The sequence below is a fragment of the Engystomops pustulosus genome, chromosome 5 (genome assembly GCF_040894005.1).
Source record: "Engystomops pustulosus chromosome 5, aEngPut4.maternal, whole genome shotgun sequence".
Taxonomy (NCBI): Eukaryota; Metazoa; Chordata; class Amphibia; order Anura; family Leptodactylidae; genus Engystomops; species Engystomops pustulosus.
In genome coordinates this window covers 168713037-168738107 of record NC_092415.1, presented here as the reverse complement: position 1 = coordinate 168738107, position 25071 = coordinate 168713037, and the positions used below count along the sequence as shown (strand labels likewise).

The window sequence follows — 25071 nt, the reverse complement described above, 5'->3', positions numbered from 1 at the left end:
CCTCTACACCTAGGGGAGAGGCGATTCTACCATCACCATAGACAGGGGGCATGCTCTACACCCAGAGGAGAGGCGATTCTACCATCACCATAGACAGGGGGCATCCTCTACATCTAGAGGAGAAGCGGTTCTACCATCAACATAGACAGGGGGCATCCTCTACACCTAGAGGAGAGGCGGTTCTACCATCACCATAGACAGGGAGTATCCTCTACACCTAGAGGAGAGGCGGTTCTACCATCACCATAGACAGGGAGCATCCTCTACACCTAGAGGAGAGGCGGTTCTACCATCACTATAGACAGGGGGCCTCCTCTACACCTAGAGGAGAGGTGATTCTACCATCATAGAGAGGGGGCATCCTCACCTAGAGAAGAGGCGGCCCTATCATTGCAATAGACAGGGGGCATCCTCTATGCCTAGAGAATAGGTGGTTCTACCATCACCATAGAAAGGGGGCATCATCTATGCCTAGAGAATAGGTGGTTCTACCATCACCATAGAAAGGGGGCATCCTCTACACCCAGAGGAGAGGCGGCTCTACCATAATTATAGAAAGGTGCATCCTTCTCACCTAGAGAAGAGGTGGCCCTATCATTGCCATATACAGGGGGCATCCTCTACAACTAGAAGAGAGGCGGCTCTACCATCACCATAGACAAGGAGCATCCTCTACATCTGGAGAAGAGGTGATTATACCATTGCCATAGACTGTGAGCATACTCTACACCAAGAGCAAAGGTGGTTTTACCATCGCCATTGACAGGGATTCTTTACTTTTTGGACACTGAGAAAAAGGAATCATTTGTAATGGGCATTTTTTTAACACAAGTTGACTTAATTGTAATTATGCAAATTTATTGGGCTACATTGCGTGATGGAGGGTTTATTCACACAGGCGTGTCTGTTGCATGTCTGTCCATTTTGTTTAGCTTTTATTTTCATTTGTATCCATGCCAGGTTTTTTGCACATTCATATTGCATACCTTTTTATTTCACGTCCGCAAAAAATAAAATTATGATTTGACATTAGTTAGAAGGTATAGCACCTGGTTAAAATATTCTCGTTGGTCCAGCTGAACTGTAGACAATAGTTTCTTTTATTGAAATATTGTTGAAAAATCCGCAGTGACAATTCAAACCACCAACGCATTTCCTGAGTAAGAACGAGTGTATAATTTGAAAGGCATTGGTGGTTTAAATTGTCACTATGGATTTTGCAACAATATATCAATTAAAGAAACTATTGTCTACAGTTCAACTGGACCAACGAGAATTTTTGTTTTCTTTACCCCAGCAGAGGGGAGGTCCGTGCTTCTCTGGACATAGAAGTGGGTTGAGGTAAACTGGATCACAAACTTTTACACATATAGTACCTGGTTCCCAGCATCATCAGTCAAAAAAATGAATGCACATTATTTTTTGGAGACCTATTGACTTCTCATTGGACCACCGCTTCATCATAGGACCATGGATCTCTTTTTTTAAAAAAAACTGAAATATGAAAAAACAGATTGAGCTCTCATTGAATAAGCCCTTAGTGGTAATGGTAGCACTGATTTTACCTGCTGTTACTTACATTTGAAATGATTCTTTTTTACTTGCAATGATAAAAAATTATAATGTGTCATGTATGTTGTCCAATGAAAGTTGCATAAGAAATAAGATAGTATGATGGATATCATAAAGGAGAAATAAATAATGTAAAAAATAATACATTGAGATGATACATCAGTTAACTCATTTTGCCCTTGGCCGATTTTGAGTCTAATGATCTATGATGTTGTCAGTTCAAGTCATTAAACCCGTAGCTGGACCAAGACAGAGACATAGAACAACCCTGAAATACACTTGTAGTATCCTCATATGAAAGTAACCTAAAATATCTGCAACATGTAAAAACAACTTTGTTATAAAAGTTTAATGTAAATATATATTACGGTACTATATTATTGATAGAATTGGCATTTAAAGGGGTTTTCCCATGAAAGAGAATTCTCACATCTCAATCCCCTAGTCATGTTAAATAAACAATAAAACAATAAAGATCATTTTAACCCCTTACTTTACAAATTTACTCAGTTTTAATGCTGTTTTAGCTTCTATTATTCCTAGGCTGCTCAGTGCAAAATCCCAGGGTGTGGGCGGGGACTCTCAGAGCAGACACATTATGATCCATCTAAGGCTACATTCACACACATGTATGGGGGACGTATATACGGCCGACGTATATACGGCCGATATACGTCCCCCATACACTCCTATGGGCTCACTGCCCTGTGTGGCACCGTACCGCTGTGTAGCACGGGAAAAGATAGGACATGTCCTATCCTTTCCCGTGATACGGCGCCGTGCGCTGTATCTTCCTATGGAGAGGGGCGGGGGTGAGCAGCGCTCATCCCCTGCTCCTCTCCGCAGCGCCGATGTATGCCCGCCGTACTACGGTACGGCGGGCATACATCATGTGAATGTAGCTTAATTCTGTGAGGTGACAATGTGGTTACATTATAAGGGTACAAGATTATATATACTTTCATCTGGCTGGTACTAACACACTGACAAATGGAAAGAGAGAGAAGAGACAGATCAGAAATGCATGATATACCGAATACACAGAGGCATGGCAGACAGAGGCTGACTGACTTTTACAATGCCAGCACTGCTACATCTCTGTTTTCACAGATATGTGCCTGCCTCCCCCTTTCCCTTATCGCCTTGCAGTTTGCAGCTTCTCTCTCCTCACAATGTGGTGCTGGCAAGAAGTGAATCAGGGAGTGTCTCTGAGCTCCATGCAGAGGGCGTGGCTACAGGCACAGACCAGAAAGACACAGAAACTCAGCAAGCATGGCTGTCACACAGAAGTCCAAGATGGCATCCATCTGACCCTTAGTCAGAAGTTACAAGGTCATGTCTAGGGGCAGCTGAAATTGTGTACAGCAGGACTGATAGAGACAGGTTTGACTTATATTTGTGAAATGCTGCATTTTTGTTAATAACAGTGAATTAGAGAATGTCTTATTTTGCTATCCTGAGTACATATAAGAAACTTGTCTTCGTGGGAATATACCTTTAATGTTAAATTTAAATATTAAGAACATGTTGAGACCAACACACCAAATATCAACAAAAAGTCTGGCAGATTACAGTTTAATATTTAAGCCTGCTGAGTGATAAACAGGTATTACTAAATGGTCTATATAGTATTATTATATTATCGTAAAGTAACAGCTAAATGAATTAAAGTTTATTCATACAACATATTAAATGTTTGTTGTAAATGGATTCAACCCTAATTATAAATTCAATTTGAACAAATTCATACTGCATAGTACAGAGAAAAGAAATTAGAATATCACGAGGTAGTACAGAAATAGTCAAATTCTGATTGTATTCTTGTATTTTGCTATCAGTCTGATACTTTCATATTGAACCTCATGATTTTTGAACAAGACATAAAAGACATTGGGGCAGATTTATCAAGTGTCTGAAAGCCAGAATATTTCCAGTTGCCCATGGCAACCTATCACAGCTCAGCTTTCATTTTACCAGTGCTCATGAATATTTTAAAGGGGAGCTGTGATTGGTTGCCATGGGCAACTAGAAATATTCTGACATTCAGACACTTGATAAATCTGCCCCATTGAGATTAATGATTTTAATGAACCCTTGAAAAATTGGTTATATCTATGTCAGCACCAATCACAGGTGTTACTGGTTGGGGTCCAGGTTTGTTACCCGAGCCCAGACTTGAACAGGATATTAAAATTAGGGTTGGGCTGAACTCGGTGTGTATGAGGACTTGTTGCTTGTTGCAATTTGTTACTTGACAAATTGTACTTCTAGTGGCCCCATGTAATGCTCCATGCAATAACTGAGAAACTGGAAAAAATTGTTATGTCTTAAGTGATGAGGGAACCCGAACCCGTATCTGGACTTTAGCTAGGAGTCTGGGTTCAATACCACCATACTGATAGCACCGATCATGGGTATTAACTCTTTAAATGCCAAGGATGACGTCATGTCAGCATTTAAAGGGTAACACCCACGATCAGTGCCACTAGGTTCAGCTTTGGTACCGGAACCTTAATGTTCTTAACCCTTTCAGTCATTTTAGGGCCTTAGGACCAGGCCTGATTTTTAAAATGTGCCCTGTGTCATAATAGGAGGTTATACCTTTGTAACGCTTTAACATATCCAGATGATTTTGAGATCGTTTTCTCATCGCACATTATACTTTAAAGTAATAGAAACATTTTGATGATATTTTTTGTGTTTAGTTATGAGAAAAATTGAAATTTGGCAAAAATTTCTAAAAATTATTACATTTTTTCTCATTTTTATGAAAATCACCAAAGCCCTTATTTAGAGACACTTGCTCAGTTTTAAGTGACTTTGACAGGCCTTAATAGCAGTAAAACCATTTAAATGATGCCATTTTAGAAACTATACCCCTCAATGTGTGAAAAATGAACTTCAAGAAGGCATCCTACCACTACTCCCTCCCTTGTATGTTCCATGTGAGTATATGTTTATGATACCACAATAAAGAAAGAAAGAAGTTCAGCAGAAGATTGGTCATTTGGATGTTTTGGGGCATTTTGGGCCTTGGAGATACCTAACAAGGTTTTATTTGTTTCTTTATATACTGTATGTGTTCTAGTGAAAGGAAAAGTGATCTGAATGTATAATTTTTTAAAAGTTTTTTGGATGTAGCAAGTTGTAATAGATTTCATCAAATGACAGGCCTGGAAGCCTCTAATTGGTCTGTGGCTGTCGTGGCAACTGATAAACGTCCCGTTGATGTCACAGGGGTTTAGATCAGTGCCAATATGGCAGGTGTCTGCTGTTTAATACAGATCAGCCATTGGGTCCTGTATTGGTTTAATATGGAGGACGGCATATAGCACATAGGGAGAATATAATTAGAAGTCTTAAATAAGGATAGCAGACATCATTTTTAAAGTGATTGTCCACTCTTACTGTCAATGACCAATCTACCATCCAAGACATTATGATAAAATTCATGAATACTATCTTAAGTAGTTGGTAGGTAATTTGGTCATGGACAGTTAGGATCGCATGAGGCCCCATCTGCTGCCATTTTATGGACCGGAATGTCTGTTGGTGAAAAATTTTCAATATGTATATTGGTAAATTACCGAAAAATAATGATGACAGTTAGCTCAAGTGTCATTTAGTTGTACACGAATAGCATTTCACTTCCAAGGTTTGTGACTGGCTAACTGCTCATGTGAAAGACGGGTGTGTTGTCATCATTTATGAATTGGTAAGCATCAGAATTTTCAGGGAATGGACCATATAGCTCTTGAACCAGAGATCCTTTAGAAGGTGAATAAGGTTTTTATTTATCGATTGTTTAAAGCCAAAAAGCCTTAAAATGGTCAACCATTCAAATGTTGTATCCGTCATAGATCGTTTTAGTTTACAATAATGTAATATTTGAACTTTTATGACCCTACTACAAATCTCAATATGTATATTTGTTTATTAAATAACGATTCCACTTGTTCAACAGATGATTTTTAACAAAGTTAGAACTGAGAGAATGGGAAAAAGTGACCTTTTTCATAAGGATTCCAAGGCATGTTTCTTTCAACAGTTACAGATATCTCATGACAACAATTTATGGCAGGCCTGAGGCTAAATGGAGAAAAAGTTGGCTTGTGCAGAGGGCTGAGGTAGTTCAAAATCCAGATTTCAATTCAAGTTACGAGTTCTACATCTGTGTCTCCAAGGAGGTACAGCCTACCGTGTTGACATAATGTAAATATTCCCACAACCTCAAGTGCAAGGGCTGTAGTTCGCTTTCTTCGCTCCTTGTCACTGTAATGTAGACATAACCATGATATGCATTTACAAAAACATTACATGCAAAACAAAGCTCTCACTTGTAATGGAAACCATGTGATAGAATATGCAGATTGAGTCTTGTGCGCCTCTACATAGGTATGTCATATGTCACCGTGATGGTCATGGCTTCCTCACCATCTTTTAATTGCTCATCTTTGCACATCACTTTCAGGAGAATTGCCTTAGAATAAGATTATCTGCATCTAACAGGATGGAGAAGACTGAGTCTCAGGAAAAAACGGTACTTAGATTTTCTGGTCTAGTACAAATGATTAATAGACATTTTCAACATGAACGCTGGACTTTGTACAGACTGTTCCTTGACCAATATATTTGTAATAGATCTGAGTATCATCATAACTTTCAACAGGTGGGTTACAGCAATAACTGCGGTCAGACTAAGTGAAGATAGATATTTCCTTCTCTACATAAGGAGCATGTCCTTGTTTAAAGGGATTGTCTGGGAAAGGGGTAATACTATTATTTGGAAAAAACACCTTTCAAATAATTAATTCCATGGGCTATAAATTACCCTTGTGCTGTAACTTTCACTGCAGCTCTTCCTTATTTGGTAAATGGGGGAGAGGGGGGGGGGGTTCTATCATAACAATGGGGCAGATCGATCAAGCTGTCTGAAAGTCAGAATATTTTTAGTTGCTCTATGTCAACCGATCACAGCTCAGCTTTTAAATATTTATGAGCACTGGTAAAATGAAAGCTGAGCTGTAATTGGTTGCCATGGGCAGCAAAGAATATTCTGACTTTCAGATAGCTTAATAAATCTGCCCCATTGTGTTATGGACAGTCCCTTAATTTTCTGCTATTTGTGTGAACAGGTGATAAACTTGCATTGCATTTCTTGAGCAATTAACCCATAATAAAAGTTCTTTATATAAGAAAGAAGTAATGCTCTTCAGATACTGATCTTACTTAGGCTCCATGAACACGTTGACAAAAACGGCAGCTAGTTCATGGCCACCCAAGAGGTGCAATGAGCAAAATATAGAGCAGTAATGGCGAACCTTTCAGAGACCAAGTGCCCAAACTACAACCAAAATCCACTTATTTACCATGAAGTGCCAACATGGCAATTCAAGCAGTAACTTATTGCTACCTGTTCTTCAACATCATTCAGTTGTATTGGCTCTCCTAAGGCCACCAATACAGTTAAAAGAAGGTGGGCAAATTCAGACCATCATTGTAGCTTCTCACCAGGAAGAACGGTGGGTTCAGCAGGAGGACCTCCAAAGACAATGCAGTTCTGTCAATACCTTCTCACTTTTCCTGCAGTTTCAAACAGCCAGTGAAGTGTTGCTTTAAAATAGCGCTGAGAGCAGCATCCCTTAAGTTGCTTGGGACCGTAGGAAGATTTGGTGGATGTGGTCCTGTTTGGTGAAATTGGGCTAGGGCCTGAGTGCCAAGAGGACGGGCTCCGAGTGCCACCTCTGGCACCCGTGCCATAGGTTCACCACCACTGATATAGGGAAAGGCCTTATTCCTGTCCGGATTTGCGGCCTGACCGCTCAGCTCTCTATGAAGAGGGGAGGGGTGAGCAGCACTCATACCCTCCTCCAGTCGGCTTACCGCTCACGGCACATGTCTGCTCATGCGGACGTGTGCATGGAGCCTTATGCTGTTCTCGGGCCACGAATCCTGGATTGTTTTTGTGTCCGTGTGTCAACAATGTGTCATATGTCCATAAACATGGTCCACATGTTCGGGTGTCAACAATCAGTCGTTGGTCCAAAACAAGGTCCACATGTCATCATATGTCATCCAGAAGATGAAAACTAACTTTGTGTGCATGTAGGCTTACTTCTCAAAACAATACAATATCGAAGCTCAGAAGGAGATAACTTGGCTTCTTTAGGTCTCTTGCAGATAGGGTTAAGCCATAGCTGAGTGGGTATTTTAGTTCTTGTAGGCACAACAAAGCCACATAATCGGAAGGTTCAATATTATCATTGCTGCTAGGTCCTCTCTAGTCTGTGTATGAATATGGCTGTAGAATGTATGAACAGGTGCATACCGGTCATTGGGCCACCCACCACCTTGACTGCATAAATTATTAAATGTTTTTACAAAGTTGTAGGTAATTTTATGCTGAAGGCTACATAAAGTTGTTCAGTCGAGGGAGATCATATCACTCACCTAAAGTAACATTGTAAGGTCATGACACCCGAGCCATTTCATACAAGTGAATGAAGGCATAAACTACATAAAAGTGACAATACAAGTTAGAATAGAAGAATAGACTAACAGTGTATTATGTATTTTGGGCATTTTCCATTTCCAAATATAAGCTCTTTCAATATGCATGAGCATTTATGAGTGTGCTTATAAATAATGTAAAAACATTTAAGATGTAATGAAATCTCCCGCAATTTATCATTCTGTAAAATGTTCTGTGGTGACATAAGATTATCTCAGAGATTTATGTGACACTACGAACATTGTTGCTGATTTGTGAAGGAAGTTAGAGTCAAACAATTAATCATTTTCACAAAGAAAGTGAAATTTGTTTATGAAATGACTTTGGAAATGTGTTTTTTTTTTTGTCCAGATCTAAGTTTTTAGTCTTTTGAGTTAATTGGATTAAGCTTGATCGTATTCTGCCCTGAAACAGAATAGTAGACCTTTCAAACATCATCTTCTATTAATTAATATTGCATTTTTTTATAGCCTATTTCATCAAATACAGTTGACGACAAGGACAACAGCCCCAACTTTTATTCTGAACATTCCCTACACAATCCACTGGTAAAATATGTTCAGTGAAAAATGTGAAGATTTTTAGTTCTACCCAAAGACTGAGTTGTAAAGGAGCAACTGTAGGGTCTGAAAGAGTCACAAGAGACATGGAAAGATACTCCTACTTTTGTATCTTATGCCAGTGTCAGAGATTTTTATCTGGGGCTCAAACCCCCATTGCAAGGTGACTTTCAAATTACCTCTTTCATGCTGCCCGTTACCGGGACGAGAGTACAAACCCAAGACACACCAGAATCATGACATTAGCTGGACAGTGCTTGACCCCCGGCATGACCCCCGGCTAATACTAAAATGGTAGCTTGATCCAAAATGGCCGCTGTTTGGTTCTCTTGGTCCAAGATGGCCGCTGTAGAGGAATATATCACTAACATCAGGGTTCGATTTCCAGCTATACCACTTGTTCTATAATGTCATCCAGGCTGCTGTATGTGTGTGTAAAAGATAAACATAATTGCACTGAATATTCTCTTTTGTAGATGGGGGAGATTTTTAAAAAAAGAAATTCTTTATCCAATCCTGAGCTCAGTTTATGTAAAAGTCACTCAATGGTCAGATGGTCTTATTCCTCATATAGAAGCCTTATACACCAAGACTTTTAATCATTTGACTAAATGGCACAAAAGAGTCTTCTAAAGAGTTGTTCCAGTGAAAGAGAACTAATATACAGTACAAAAGATACAAAGGAATTGAATAGATTGAGGTGGGCGTCTTCTCAGAAGACAACATGTGGCAAATATGACATTGTGAGAAGGTTGTACAAACAAATCCAGAATGTGGTGCCCCCTGCCCACACACAGTCATTGACAGTTTTCTGGTCATACAGGGAAAGTAGTCAGTCATTCGGTGTGGGCGTGGGAGACTTCTCTTAAACTCACTAGAAGTATGAGGATTTACACAAGCTTTTTGTAAAAAGTGACACGTCAATCTTGTCATCCGCACCTTTCACACTCTGCGCTCAGATAGGGCATTTGAGGATAAGTCTCAAGTAAACGCATGACGATATATGACTTTATTTGGGAAGAGCTTAACCTTTTTAAAATAACTTTTATTTGTATTTTTTTTTATATAAGCAGAGTCTGTTAAAATAAAAAATAGAGAATATTAGAATTGCATCAATTGTTATTCTCATGTTACTAGTTAGTATATAACTGCAGATGATATTGTATCGGCACTGGCATCTTATACTACTACAATAATAAGTAAATTTTGTTAATTTTAGGTGGAAATGTACAATTGATGGTATAGATAAATCTGCACAAGGGCCCTGCATAGATTTATCTATAATATCAATGTAATATTTCACCTAAAATAAACAAAATTTACTTATTTTTGTAGTAGAATAATATACCAGTGCCAATACAATGTAATCTACATTTACCCTATGTACCATGTCCTATAACAGTGATGGCAAACCTTTTAGAGACCGAGTGCCCAAACTACAACAAAGACCCACTTATTTATCGCAAAGTGCCAACACAGAAATTTAATTTGTGATTTATACTCCCTTCTCTGTCACAGTTTTCATTGATACCAGCACCCTGAGGACACCAATAAAGCAGGAAATAGTCCCAGGTAGCGCTGTCACTTTAATATAGCTCTGTGTACAGCAAGTCCTGTGCTGTCTGGGACTGCAGGAAGATACCTGGAGTCCTCTCTGGTGATGGCCTGAGTGCCCACAGAAAGGGTTCTGAGTGCCACCTCTGGCACCAGTGCCATAGGTTAGCCATCACTGTCCTATAATAACAAATGTCTAACAATGCTCCACTTGCGATACAATGGGGTACATTTACTTACCCGGTCCTGTTGCAATCCCCGATCCGGACTGTCCAACGAGGATGAAGTCCAGCGCAATTCACCAAGATCGTGCGCCCGATATCCTGCATGTGTCGCTTCCCCGCTGAGGTCCGCCGGAGTTCACCTTCTTCTTCCAGGTGTATGTGAGTGCGTGCCTTGTGACACAATTTGAATTTTAAATCCCGCGCTTAGTCCGAATCAGTCGGGTTGTCCGACGGCCTGCCCCACCGATTTGTATTGCATGAAAGTCGGCACAATTGCGCCAAAATCCAATCGCGTGCGCCAAAACCCCTGTTAAATGCAGAGCAAATCCGAAATAGTCGGGAAACCCAACGGAAATGCGGTCCACGGACCCTTAGTAAATGTGCCCCAATGTGAACAATGGTCTACAATAGAAGACTCTTTTTCTTCACTTAATCCAAGTAAATTCACTTAATTACAGATTTTTATGAACACTGTGTATCTTTATCACTCAACAATAATAATTCCTTAATTTGTTTGCCATATAGGTTACGCAGTGCTGCACAGAGTTTGCCCAATCCGTCCCTGTACCCAACAGGGCTCATATTGGGGCTGCGATGCTAAACACTATGCCACCGTGCTGGATATCCCTAGCCCACTTCTAATGGACTATATAGCGGAACCGTGGATTACAAGTAACTTTATCTGCAAGCATTTTGACAAGATTGTATTTTTTTTTTTTAAAGGTAGCTTTGGTTACCAGCAAAATTTCATAATACGAGCATTTTGTGAGCCCTCCCCACCCTCTACTGTTCTGTACCTCTGTCTATAACATAATATTGGAGAAGTAAAAGAAATAAAGGATCTAGATGTTGTACTACACATGACTAAATATTTTTGGGTTATGGAACAAATTGTCTGCATTTCAATGATTTCTCATGGGAAAACTTGCTTTGACATATGAGTGATTTCATTACGAGTGTTAATCCTACTTGTAATAAAGGTTCCATTGTATATAAGTGTATTCACCATACAATAACACTTCCGTAAAATCTTGCATTTAGTTTCATTTCTCTGTTATTTTTTCAAATGTGAATAAATTGCCTTACCATTGGGTTTTACCAATTCTGCCACAGGGGGCATTACTGAGCACTGCCGGACCACATTCCTGAACTTTTACACATGCAAAATCAGGAACTGGGATGATCTGGAAAACTTGACACAGCTAATAAACTATATAAAACTTCAAGGGATGTTCAGTTTATTTCTGGCATTATGAATAGCTCTAATGATACTTTTGACTTTTTTAAGTACTTCTTTATCTTCACACTGAATCTTTTCAGCAGTGTACCACACTTTATAACATCCCTGAGTTAGGTGTTGATATGTTGAAAAAGAATAGAGAAAAGGTGGTCTGACCATTTATGTTACATGTGCTTTCAATGGAGAATAACTTTAATATGTTACATCTGTGCATATTCTGCTCTCACCAAAGAGGTGCAAACCAGTTTCAGTCATGACTGGAAAGAAGTGTTGACTCAAGCTCGAAATCTGTACCATGGTTCCCCATTGTACAATGTCTTATGTGGGAGAGAGTCACATGAGTCCCCTACGGGGCATGAGGAGGAGGAAAACTTCTTTGGGATGTCACTTCCTTATGCAAGGAGACCCATAATATAAAGTACAGGTCAAAACTGTGTTACCTCAGTATCCATGTGTACCTACACACCTGTATGAATGTCTAATTGATGCTATACTGTGATTAGATAATTATAATAAACATATAGTAATAAATCTTTATGTATAGAGTGTAATCATATTCCACAGCGCTCTAAAGATCATAGAGAGCATATAAAAATAAAAGACATTACAGTGAAATAACACCCTCACAATAGGATTGAGAACCCACTAAACTGAGATTGGACCGTTCCACAATAGATAGATGTGTATTGAGGCATATATGAGGAACTTGAAACCAAGACTGTTTAGAATTGTGCAAAAAATGCAAAGAAAAGACAAAGGTATGTTAAATTTATTGAAAACTAGACATGATAAACACAGCTGTTCACTGTTCACTATGTTTTTACATTAATAATTTTCAGTTTTTTTAGTGTCATTTATGGCATAATAGTATTTTTGTATATAGTGTGTGTTGTATGTCTACTTCCAAACTTTTGTTCTATACTTTACATTACATACTATACATTGAATGTTGAATACTTCATTGCAAATAATAATAGCCAGACCATAAACAAAAAAAACACAATAATCTCATTTTAATAGATTTTTAGAAACCATCAATTCTTTATTGGATGGAATTCACTATTTGTCACAGTGTTTAATACAAATGCAAATATTATGTATTTTATGAACATAGATATATGTGTATACTTTTTAATACTGTAAAATTGTTATATATTCATATTGTGTACAGATAGTTAGACAGACAGATAAATAGATATACTATGCAGATATATAATATATACATTCCAATGTAAAATACTCAATAGGGTCACAAAGGGGGTCATTTATCTCTATTTTTCTTCCTGTTTTTTCTGTCATTTTTGAGACATTTATTGGCGCATTGCAATTTTTGCGCCTTTTTGGGGACATTTGTTTTTCCTCAGTGAGAAACATTTCTCTTCTATTCCAGATGTGCTAAATGTTGCAAATTACATTTATCATTTCAAACTGGCGAAAATTTGCAAAATTTGTTGGCGCATGGAAAACTTAGAAAATGGAAAGAAGTGACTTGAGACATCTGTATGACATTTTAGAGACATTTGTAACAAATGTCTCAAAAAGAGATCTGAAAAAAAAACCATTTAACACAAAGAAAAAGTGAGATAAATTACCAAAGAAGCAGACCAAAAAAAGACAGGCAAAAACTAGCCAATACAGACAGAGATAACATAAAATGTAGATAAAATGGAAATTAAAATATAAATTGTAATATGACATGGAGAAAATGTGTGATCTGTGAGCACACATACGTATTTGTAGGATTTTATTATACTGTCATAAAATGTGAAACTTTTTGGAATTACCGAGCTACACACATTTTCGTCCATGCAGCGAATTGTCAAATTGTCAAGGGAGAATGGAAGTTTTAAGTCATAATTTCGTCTACAATTTCACACATCATAGATGTTTGAAAGGTAAGACATCTATTTATTTCTTGAGGCGTTCTGACCAGAGCTGGCCAAATTAAGATGCAAACATTGTTTTCAACAGGGACTGGAGAAGTGGCAGGCTGCAAGTAACATGATTAGTAATAATAAACAGGGCTATTTTAGCCGAGTATCCTAAGTACACTATTAGCTAGACAAAACAGAAGAAGACAGACAAAATACAAGCTGTTACTAAACGCCTGTGGCATGGATTTGTCAGTCGGGATTCGCTTGTTAGTTCAAAGCAATCCCTTCCTTTTGAACGACTGGACCATTCATCAGGTTGATGTGAATAGCAGAATTCAGGAAACATAGACTGAAGTGATCTGTTCCTACTTTACTGCCCATACAGAATTCTGGATCCAAATATTACAAAGCTGTAGTATTTCTATAATTATATATTGCGTACATATAGTATTGTCTCCCTACATGTGGGTTGTACTTTGTTCCTGTGGGAGTAGGCATAATAATATCAGATTACCACAAATTATATGAATCTCTGCCTTATACACATATGAGCAGAGATCGCACCTAATATATACCATATAAACACTGCCTCACTGTGGGGGAATTTATCTCTATACTTGTGCCTGTTTCAATAAAATGGCCCAATTGCTAATTTGCACAATTTTATGACTATTCCCTACCCTCTCTACTTTTCAATTCTCTTTCTAGCCATCTTATTTATTCATAATCTATATCAAATTGCAAATTTTGGTGCAAAACCGAGGAAATGCTAGGAAAACAAATTGCAACTTTCTTGCAACTCAACACTTCACATGCTCGATTTAACCAGCAGTCTATGATCTGACGTGCAGAAGAACTCCAAAATGCACAAGTCAAAAAAACTTCCACGTGAATCCAGCTTAATAATAATATATCATCCCTTATCTTTTGAAATTGTTTTTAAAGTGTTATATAATTTGGAACTAAAAAAACACATTAATAATAAAAAAGAAATTATAACGGTACTAAATTAAAATTAAGTAAATAAGAATAAAACATTTTTTTTGTTTCATTAAAAAATCTGAACGATTAAATCATGAATCAAAATTGGTAATTCATTTATTTCTAAATTTGGGTGCCGCCCACAGTAATTCTTGAACATCTCATATTGAGCCAATACGAACAGAGGAAAGTGCCACGTATAAGTTCTGGTTTTTACGCATATTTTAGAGCGTGGACAAATAAAACAAAAAGCTGTTTACAATTACAATCTACTTAGTATGCCTGCTCGAAAATCTTTCTGGGTTGCTTGGTTTTCAATGTTTATTAGTTTGACTTTTCCAAAGTCAAAATACACTTTGAAATGTAGCATGTCATTATGTAATTTGTAGTTACAAAACCCAGGACCATTCTGAAGAAATCTGAGACAGAGCAGAGCCCTTCTAGTTAACAGTGTACTTACCTAGACTATGTTTTTTCTGTAAATCTTATTATCAGCCAGGATAAACATTAGGCCATCCAGAACACTGCCCAGCTCAAAGTCAAGACATCTAAAAATTAACACACCAAAAAGGAGAAAAAAAACGTGTTTTGGGGGGTTTTATGCATAATATTCCATAATGTAAAATGCCAGGGCAATGAGATCTTATCTTCATAGTGAAGAAATAGCAAGTAGATGTGTTAACACTTTGAGGTTTTGCAGACTTTGAGGAATGAAAAAAAAAATTGTATATCTAAAACTTGCGATTTAAAAAAAATAAAAAATAAAAACGCACAATTAGTTAAAAGGTTCACTGAGGATCTTTGGACTCGTTCCCAGTATATCAGAGACTGAAGTTCTGTTTGTGTTTGGGGAAAACAATATGTGTGGATTGAGCACAGAACTTTCTGTGCTGTGGACAATGGTTCTCTTTTGTTCTCCTCAGATGTCATAATTTTTTTGGCTGAAGTGTGAACCGAGAGCACAATGGAAACTTCTATCCCCACATGAAAGTAAAGCAGCTCATGGGGATATTTTTTTTTATCTTATTTGCCATTTTTGTTGTTTTTGGCTCTCTGATCTACATTTCTTTCATGCCTCGTGCTGCTCAGTCTGAGAAGCGTTTTTTTTTAAATGATTGTTTTATCACTTTCCTTTTTAATGGCATGAATACATATAGAGCGACTTCTTTCTGATGATGGTCTGTTATGTGCTTATGATGTTAATATGAACATTCTAAGAAACAAAATCTTAGACTGAAATATCTGACACCATATATGCATATACTTCATACATACAATGCATAATACATCAAGACTTTTATCAGATAGAACTAGTGACTTGGAGCTGGGAGCTTGACTTTCTGCCATATTGACATTCATCACTGGCCTTCTTTCCCTGTCCATAAATCTAATCTATTTGTTTCTTACAAATCAATTGATCCACAGTTGATTCATCTGCATTCAAGGTGCAGTAGTAAATATTAATAACACTAATAACTGCAAGTCATAGAAAACATATCATAGAAAACTCCTTACAAGGTGGGGTGCAGCATCCCGACAGGTCCTGGCTTGGCCCTCTTGTAGATAAGAGAGGTAGAAAGCGGGCAGCACTCCGTGGTTCCAAATTCCAACTTTATTGAACTTTTATGAACTTTATTGAACAACCTTGATGAAGGTATTTCACACACTGAAACATTGCCACTTGTTCAATAAAGTTCACCTTTTTTTGAATTTGGAACCACGGAGTGCTGCCCGCTTTTTACCTTTCATATATAAATACACTAGATATTTCTCAATTTCTTCCCATGCCCAATCTGCATATATGTATATATATACGCATACATACATAATCATCCCAGGTGCCGATGCTCATTCCTTTTCTTGTCATATCTACGATATTTGTAGAGCGGCTCCTTCGCTTCAGAATGTAGTCACTGAAAACATGATCTTTTCGGAGAAGCCTCCCCTGACTCCTCCTCATACATTACATTCACTATAGTTTAAACATGTTAGCTCTCACATTCTAGAAGCCAAACTCTTCTTTACCCTTTCATGACAGCCTTCCTTTACTTTCAGTGTCTGCCTTTTATATGGTCACTGCTTAAATCATGTGTAGGTGGCTCATGAAATTTTAGGGTAATATTTTGAAATGTGTAAAGTGCGTAACATGTAACATTTTGCACGACCATGCGGATACTGTAGAGAGTGGGTGATGGTACATATTCTAGTGAAGAGATAAAAGGCAATATCACAACATAAGTGAATATTTGGAAGACATTTTTTGAAAATTAAAGAGGACCTGTCACCCAGAAGTAATCCCTCTACGACTACTTACTAAAGTAAGCAGCTCCCTAGGCCCACCTCAGGTACAGCAGTGTTAAATCGCTTCTTGGTCCTAATGCATTCATGAGGGGGCGGTCTGAGGCGTTCCTGAGATTTTGCTCCGGACTGCCCCTCCCTTACCATATGCTGGTGGTGACTGCCAGGCTTCATGCGTCTGTCACCGCCTCCTCATGAATACGCTGGACCGCTGTAAGCATATTCCGGCGTTCGCATGGCTATGCAGTGCAGTGTTTCCTAGCTTATTGCTATGTTCCGCTAAAGCTAGCAATTTAACACTGCTATTACTGTGTAGGGCTGAGTAGGTAGCTGCTGATCATTTACAGGTGACAGGTCCTCTTTAAGTGCTATACGACAAGTGCTAGTTTAAGGACACAGGCCAGCATGTAAGCCTCAAGGGTGGATATAATATATAAAATTCTTTGACATAAATTGGTGGGGTCCTGATTGGTGGGGACAGACGTCCAGTTGAATAGTATTACTTCTGTATGCATCCCTACAAGGTCCATGAGTCCAAACATCATTCTGTTAGCTCTATGAGCTTTGTTTAAAGGAAATCTACTATCAAAATCGAGCATGATAAATCAGGGGCATTTTCTCACAGATGCAGGCACTGTGACTGTGGTAATCATCTTTTATTTGTTATACATGGCCTCCTTTAATCTAAAATCAACTTTTAAAATTATGCTAAATAGCCAGAAGGACTATGGGGGCATTATCAGAGCACTTCCATGTTGCAGATTCACAGGCTGTTTGTTACACTATGCAGGAACACTTCCCCCCTCCCACTGTGCGCTGCAACCTCCTCTGCTGCAGTGAGATTACATCAGGCAGAGGGAGGGGAGAAGTATGAAGCAGAGAAGACAATGTAACAGCCTGTGAATCTGCTCTTGGATAGGCTCTGATAACACATCTAGGAGCCCTTCAAGCTCATTAGCACTAGAAGGTAGATGTTTAAAATCCAGGTTATTTTATTATAAATCAATCAAAGCAAAGATTACATAGTGGTATCTGTATACTTTATATACATTACCGTTATGCCAACACGCTTCAAACACTGTGTGCATCCTGACTCATGGCTGGTGGTGTCTTGCATGTTTTCTGTCTGGCATCTGGAACTGTTAACAAAAAAAGATAATAAAAAGAAAGAGAACATGTGAGGTCCAGTACGTAAATGTTGTTTCCACGCTTTTATGACAGTTAACAAATGGTATAAGTTAATATTAGAATTATAATATTAGAATTATTTATTTATAGGACGCCATTAATTCCATGTTCATTTGAAAAGGGATCACATGCATTGCATAGAAATAAACAAGCACAATTACAACATACACAATACTAGAGGCTATGCACTTTATGTAAAGGCTTGTAAATTGTCATAAACACTGGTTCATTGGCTCCCACTTTGGGTCCAATCAGTGAATTTCAGAAGAATTTTTGAAAACTTGGTGCTCACATTGGTATTCCCTTGGTGATAAAGGACAATCAAGAACAGGACAACGGGGCACATTTACTAAGGGTCCACGGGCCGCGATTATTTTTGTTCTGTGCTGAATCGCATAAGGACCTGTGTCTCACGCTATCGGATTGTGGCGCCGGCTTGCGCGCGACACAAATCGGGATGGGGGGGGGGGGCGTCCGGCAACCCGACTGATTCGGAAAAACAGCGGAATTTACAATTCAAATTGTGTCGCAAAATCAACACTCACATACAATTGGAATAAGATGGTGAACTCCGGCGGACCTGAGCGGGGAAGCGACACATTCAAGAAATTTGGCGTATGCTGTAAGTGAATCGCAGCAGCTCCGAATCCTCGTCAGACCTCAGGTAGTATCTCTGTCCATGGTTCAAGATAACGTGAGTCCAGTCTATTCATATTACAGTCTCATGTGCCGATTGTGCTTGATCGGTGAACTATAACTAAATGTAAATACTGGAACTGAAACTGTCTCGTTTGATCCAAGGATGAAACACTGTTGCAAGCTATATTAATAGATATGAGCAGTTATCATGTGCTTTTATGGGACAAATGAATGTTCTAATGAAGAATGTATTGAGGTAAAGCCTTGAAGTAAAGTAATACGTTTTGCAAAGTTATTTGTGTGGTCATTCTTTGGACACTATTCTTTGGATGCAGTAATTGAGGAGAGTTAGAGAATCTCCGGTCCTAGACCACTGTTATAAAAAGAAAAACTCCACATACTGTCTTTTTGTTTTATGAAGTGGACTTTAGCAGGGAGGAGAAGGTTATACTTCAGTCAATGGCAAGTTTTTGCTAATTTATCTAGAATCACTAAGAATATGTTGTGTGTAAGATCCCTTTATACATTTGGGTATGCTTAGAACAATCTACAGTCTACAGATGCTCTGGGCCAAATTAAAAAAAGGAGCCCTCATTTTCCTGTAGTTAATCTTGTCCCTGGGCAGCCATATATATTTAATATGAGTCCTGGTGGTCCTCTCAGGTGAGGGGCCGATGTAATGAAATCATGGAAAACTTTTTACAGTTCTTGTTTTCTATAGTTGAAACAGTTCATCCCCTAGAATATCAGTAACCAGCCTCCTGTCATGATCGTGAACACAGTCCTCATTCTTTGACTGAGCCACTGGTGGTAGAGAGGTCAATTTTGATTGTTAGCTCCTGCAGAGTTTTCATATGTACAGGAGCGACTCAAGTCATTTTGTGTTACTGCCTCGGATAATGCTTGTCATTGTTTAAAAGCATTGAAATAAGTTTGAAAGTTTTATGTGCAACTATTAGGTTTCATTGTAAAAACAGAACTCAATAAGTCTTACTTTATTGGTTTCACAACTAACGAAACTGCAGCGTGCCTATTTACAAGAACAGTCTTGCTGTGACCCGTGACAAGTATAACATTATTATGTCAACTCAGTTCAGCCATTACAGTCAGTGAACTGGGTCTGATATTAGGGACGCTGGGGCAACTTACATCCACGAAATTGGAACTGGGTGCCAATACTTCATAAGAAAACAACAGACATAGGACGAGTAAATTTATTACGCGTATAGTTTGTATTCAATGTGCTTTACAAACTGACATATAATGGATTGAAAGTAGAAAGAACAAAGCTGCATATTGTATACTGTAAACCTTCTGCCATTTATCTTTTTATGATTCATCTCATGTTTTTGCAACTAGAAACACCCATGCTGGGCATTGGACACCCATCAATCTGATATTGGGGACCTATTGTATTGATATGTTACCATATTTTGTCCCAGAAAACCCCTTTAATTTTGAAGCAAGGTTTAAGTGATTTGTTGTCAAGAACTATAAGTATTATTTCTCATTCAACATACCGTCGATTGAGGGCACAGTTGGGTGAAAGCACAGCAAATCAGTATATAGGCTGCTCACCAAATGGGGTTGTGCTCTTCTTAAGGCACAAATCTAGTATAGGTATATCAAAAGATTTCATATGGGTGCAGCGTAGTTTTTATGGATTGCAGACCAGCTGTTGAGTAGATAGTATGAGAACAAGGGTTGGGCGTACACCAGTCGATGTATAGTAAATATTGTGAGCCCCATTGGGGCAAGGGACTGATTTGGCAAGCTCTGTTCAGCGCTGCATAATCTGTGTGCGTTATATAAAAAATAAAGGAATTTTAAATTATTTTATTGATGTTATAAAAGCTAAAACCATCACATGTTTCAGGACCCTTTTTTGAAGTGGAAATTTTTCTGGCCCCTCAGCTTGTGGCAGAGGAAGTAGGACAGAGCCGAGAAGCACATGTGCAGTTTGCCTGTGGAGTGTGCAGGGTGCAGCAGATTCATGAATTGTGGAGCACATTCTTCATGTATCTGGCGCTCTCTGCACTGCTCCGACAGAGTGCACCAGCTTTTTGGTGCACCTTTAACATCGGGCGTGCACCGGAACGTCCCTTCTTGTATGTGCAGAATTTTGTGTTGCATCGGGTACAGTGGAGCCTTTATACAAACGTATGGCAAGCGACTCATTTGTGTCTTAGACACTTCTTAAATACATGTGCAAGCAGTTTTCACATAAAAGAACATACAAAGTCCGACAGAAAACAGCTTTGATAAATCTGGGCCATAGTGTTTGGCTTATACCACAAGAATAGTGGGGTGGGAAGAAAGACAGGGTATCTGAATCAATATCTCATGTGCTCCTTATGGTGTTCACACTTCAGTTATCCATCAAAATTTCTGTGATCTTGAAAAGCACTGCTTGTATATCCCATGAAAATTATTTTGGAAAGACTGATGGAGTGACGTCACTCAGGAAGTGCCAGCCTTTATATATTGCTGTTTTTCTTTCTCAGAACACCGCAGGTGGCACCCATTGACTTGTGCCACTGTACTTATTGTTTGTTAGGGCAGGTTCTCACGCTCACCAGCAAATATACATTTTTGTATTTAATTGACTGATGGCTAGTTATGATTCTCATTAATCCTAGTCATCTATATTCTACTAGTAGTGCCAACATATTTTACTATATTCTAAATATACTTTACCATTCCCCACCCTGGTCTTGAAAACCCCTATAAATTCTGAGAGCACTACAATGAGAACCCCCCACTACAAAGGATCCTAATTATTTCATATACGGTAACTCATCCAAGTAAGAAAAGGTGGGTATAGGGTTGCATAAAGCAGAAGCTGCATATAGCTGTTTCTATAATTCAAGTAGATGAAGAAGATGCATAGATTCTTGACAGATTCTGGGTGCAGAAGAATTTAAAGTGAACCTGTCAGCAAAAATTGACCCAATAAACCCCTACCAGTATGTTGTCAAGCAGTCAAACACCTTCCAGATCATGTTTCTTTCATGACCCAGTGTGGAGGAATCATCTAGAAAATCGACTTTGATACTGAGTGAGATTTAAACTGGTTGCATAAAGTCAAGTAGGCGGAGATTTTAACACTGAAGTCCTCAGAAAGCCCCTTCACTGTAATTGATGATCCTGCATCAAGAGACATCCCTAAATAGATCTCCTGAAGTCATATTCATGATGTCAAGCACATAGGAGGTACATTCAGAGTTACCCACCTTGACTTCAGTGTTAAACTCTATGCCTCCTTGACTTTATACAACCAATTTACAGCTCACTTCATAGCTGATTTTCTTGATGATTCCACCAAGCTGAGTCATGAAAGAAACAATAACTAGAAGGTGTTATTCTGCTTGACAATATTCTGGTAAAGGTATATTAGCTCAATTGCTGATCACAGGTTTCCTTTAAGGCTCATAGTTGGTTTTCTTCTGATGGGTGGAAGTCCCTGTGGAAATTTCTGTATAGGTGCCTACTAATCAGAATAACTAAAATAAATAATACAATGTAAAATATTTATCAGTAATGTTTCTATTATATATTTATGCACATATAGATTTAGGCCGTACACTAGGTACAGTTTTATTTTAAATATTTTAAGGGAAGTATCAAAATGAACTCATTCTAAATCAAGTCTAAGCTACTAGACCTTCCTCCTTATCTATATTACATGAAGTCAATCAGCCTTCATCACTACTTTGCCTCATGCTGGTTGATGAAATAAACTCTGCATCCATCATTCATCACTCTCTCACTCTTTTTTGTCTTTGTACAGAACTGAACTCTCAATGTAAGAATCATTATAATCTGATTTCAGAGAACTCTGATAACATTACATACCATCGCAAAGAAGAATCAATTCTAGCAGTGGTGTACGGCAATGTCATGTATAGCAGGAATGAGGAACAGTTTTGCCATATCAGTTCTGTTGAATTTACACATGGTCAAATCAAATCCTAATTTTTGGAGAGAAAATACTGATTATTGCAAACAAATAATAATTAACATAGCACATTCATTTGTGCTTAATACACTTGGGGCCACATGTATCACTCGTTTTTTCTGTTGTTTTTGCGCCTTTTCATTCAGGCGCACCGTTTTTGCGCCATTTTTGCGATTAAACGCCAAACTAGCCGCGCAGCAAAAATAACCAGCTTTCCCTCATCTACTTTACCAATCCAGATGTTTTGCTGCGCCTAATGATATTCATCACTTGCAACGTTTTCATTTAGGCGCAAAAACGGGCGCAAAAACACTCCAGCCCGAAGTTGGCGTTATTTGAGAAGAAAGCACTGAGCCCCTTTGCAGAACAGCTCATTTCTAGCAGCAAAGCTCAGCCAGACACTAAAACAGATAATAGATACATTAGATACACTGCAGACAGGAGCTGCAGACTCTATTTACAGTTCATCACCTTCTATTTACAAAACATTCTGCAAACTCCTGAGCTCACAGCAAGAGAGAAAAGAACTTTGCACAAGTTTGCAGAATGTTGCAGATACTACAGACAAGTGTCCTCCATGTAATTCTGCACAGTATCACCAGTGTTTCTGAGGGGGATACTGTGCAGAATTACAGGGGTGCAGCAGGAGATCAGCACTGGGGGATCCCCTTCAGGAGAAGCCCCTACTGAGGAGGTCACTGGGTGCTGGGTGTCACACACCTGGGTGCTGCTGTGAGTGTTATCTTCATTCTGGGCTGTGGCAGAAGCAGAGAGGAGCTTGTAGCAGGATCACATGTAAGTGCCCGAATCTAACATTGCGCCTAAACTGCGCCAAAATTGTGCCTAAACTGTTTTAAAGTAAAGTGATTAATAAGAGGCAGAAAATATACTTATCACAGATGGTTGTAGCTTGTGATAATTCTGGCAAAACAGTGCGCCAGAATTTAGGCGCAACTACTACACTTAGGCGCACAAAAGTGATAAATGTGGCCCTTGGATTGAAATTCCAAAAAATATAACTAGAAAATACTTATATAACATATAGGTCTTCCATATAAAAGACATTAGAAGCTGCTTACTAAAGTCAGCAGCTCCTAGTGCTACAACAGTTATAGCAGTGTTACACTGCTAGCGTTATTGGAAACCTCCACTGCCACGCTATATAATAGAAAGGCCAGAGGTCAGGTGTATTCATGAGGGGGTGGGATTAGGGGCAGTGCTGCTTTAAGCTCGGCAGTCACCGCCGGCCTATGGAGTGGAAGGGGTGGTCCGAGGTGCTGCTTCTCCCCTGGACTGCCCCTCCCACTCGATAGGCCTCATGAGTACACCCAACCCCTCAGCGCGGTCCTGCATTGCTAATGTATAGCCCAGCAGTGTAACACTGCTGGGACTGTTGTAGCACTAGGAGCTGCTTACTAAAGTGCCTTTTATATGGATGACAGGTCCTCTTTAATACTTATAATTAGAAAAATACTTAGAAATAATAATAATAATAGATGCTTAGGCCTTAGGTAGGTAGAGCATGTGTGTCTATAGGAGCATCCTCAGTTCTACTAATAGTCGCATACAAACCAAGTTGCCATATGGTGCTTCTGTATGGTGCGATGTTTGGGTGGTTTTCCCCTAGAAGAGCTTCTAAAGAATAACTGACAATAAAATGACCTGATAATATAGGAACATGTATAGTTTGAGTTTGTTCAGAATCTCAATAGGGTAATTGGACCTTTTATCAAACTAGATAAAAATTGTAACATTCTATTGAAAGAGGCATGAGACTGTCTACAACATCTAGTAAAGTGTGTAGTGCCTATCACATATATTCAATAGAAAATGATGGTGCTCACTTAAAAAAATAAATGAAAATTGGGAAGCCAAATGTTTGCAGTGTACATACTGTTTACACTCAGTAGCAAATTATAATATAGGCGATTTGGGGTGTAACCCTAGACCTAAGCGTTCTAGGGGCCAATGGCCGGCCACCCAAACCACCCACCAAATGTTATATTTAGACGGACCTTCATCCATGAAATCCTCATACATCTGCACCTGCTCATAATATACATGTACACAAGAGGCATTTCTGGACCTTTAAAGGTCCTGAAACTGCTGATTGAAAGCAAGCAGAAGGGAAGCATCCTCCATTCCCCAAGAAGCTTGATTCTAGTACCAGATATAGGAAGTGAATCCCAGACTTGTAGTGGCTATAATATTCATAGAGAAAAAAGATGGTATAAAAATATCCGGACTGGCAAGAAAAAAATGGTAAAACCTAATACATTTTATTTAATCGATGTTTGGTTAAAAAGGTGACATCACTTAGGGTAACTTATACTTCTGTAGTGTAGCATCCAATCACACATATTGCAGATCATCTTGTCTATTGGATTTTTTGTTTTGCTGTCTGCTATCAATCCCACGTTGCCTCATAAATATACATTCAGGGGGGCAGCACTGTCATCTCCTGTATTAGAA

At 38.7% G+C, this 25071-nt stretch overlaps 1 long non-coding RNA gene across 1 annotated transcript in view; it reads left to right on the top strand.

Annotated features, from left to right (window-relative positions):
• The window catches only part of LOC140134236 (uncharacterized), a 113029-nt gene extending 101749 nt beyond the window's left edge, over positions 1-11280 (top strand). The window contains exon 3 of the long non-coding RNA XR_011856144.1: positions 10947-11280. This is a non-coding gene — a long non-coding RNA (uncharacterized lncRNA). The remainder of the gene's footprint in view (positions 1-10946) is intronic.
• Positions 11281-25071: the final 13791 nt, after the last annotated feature.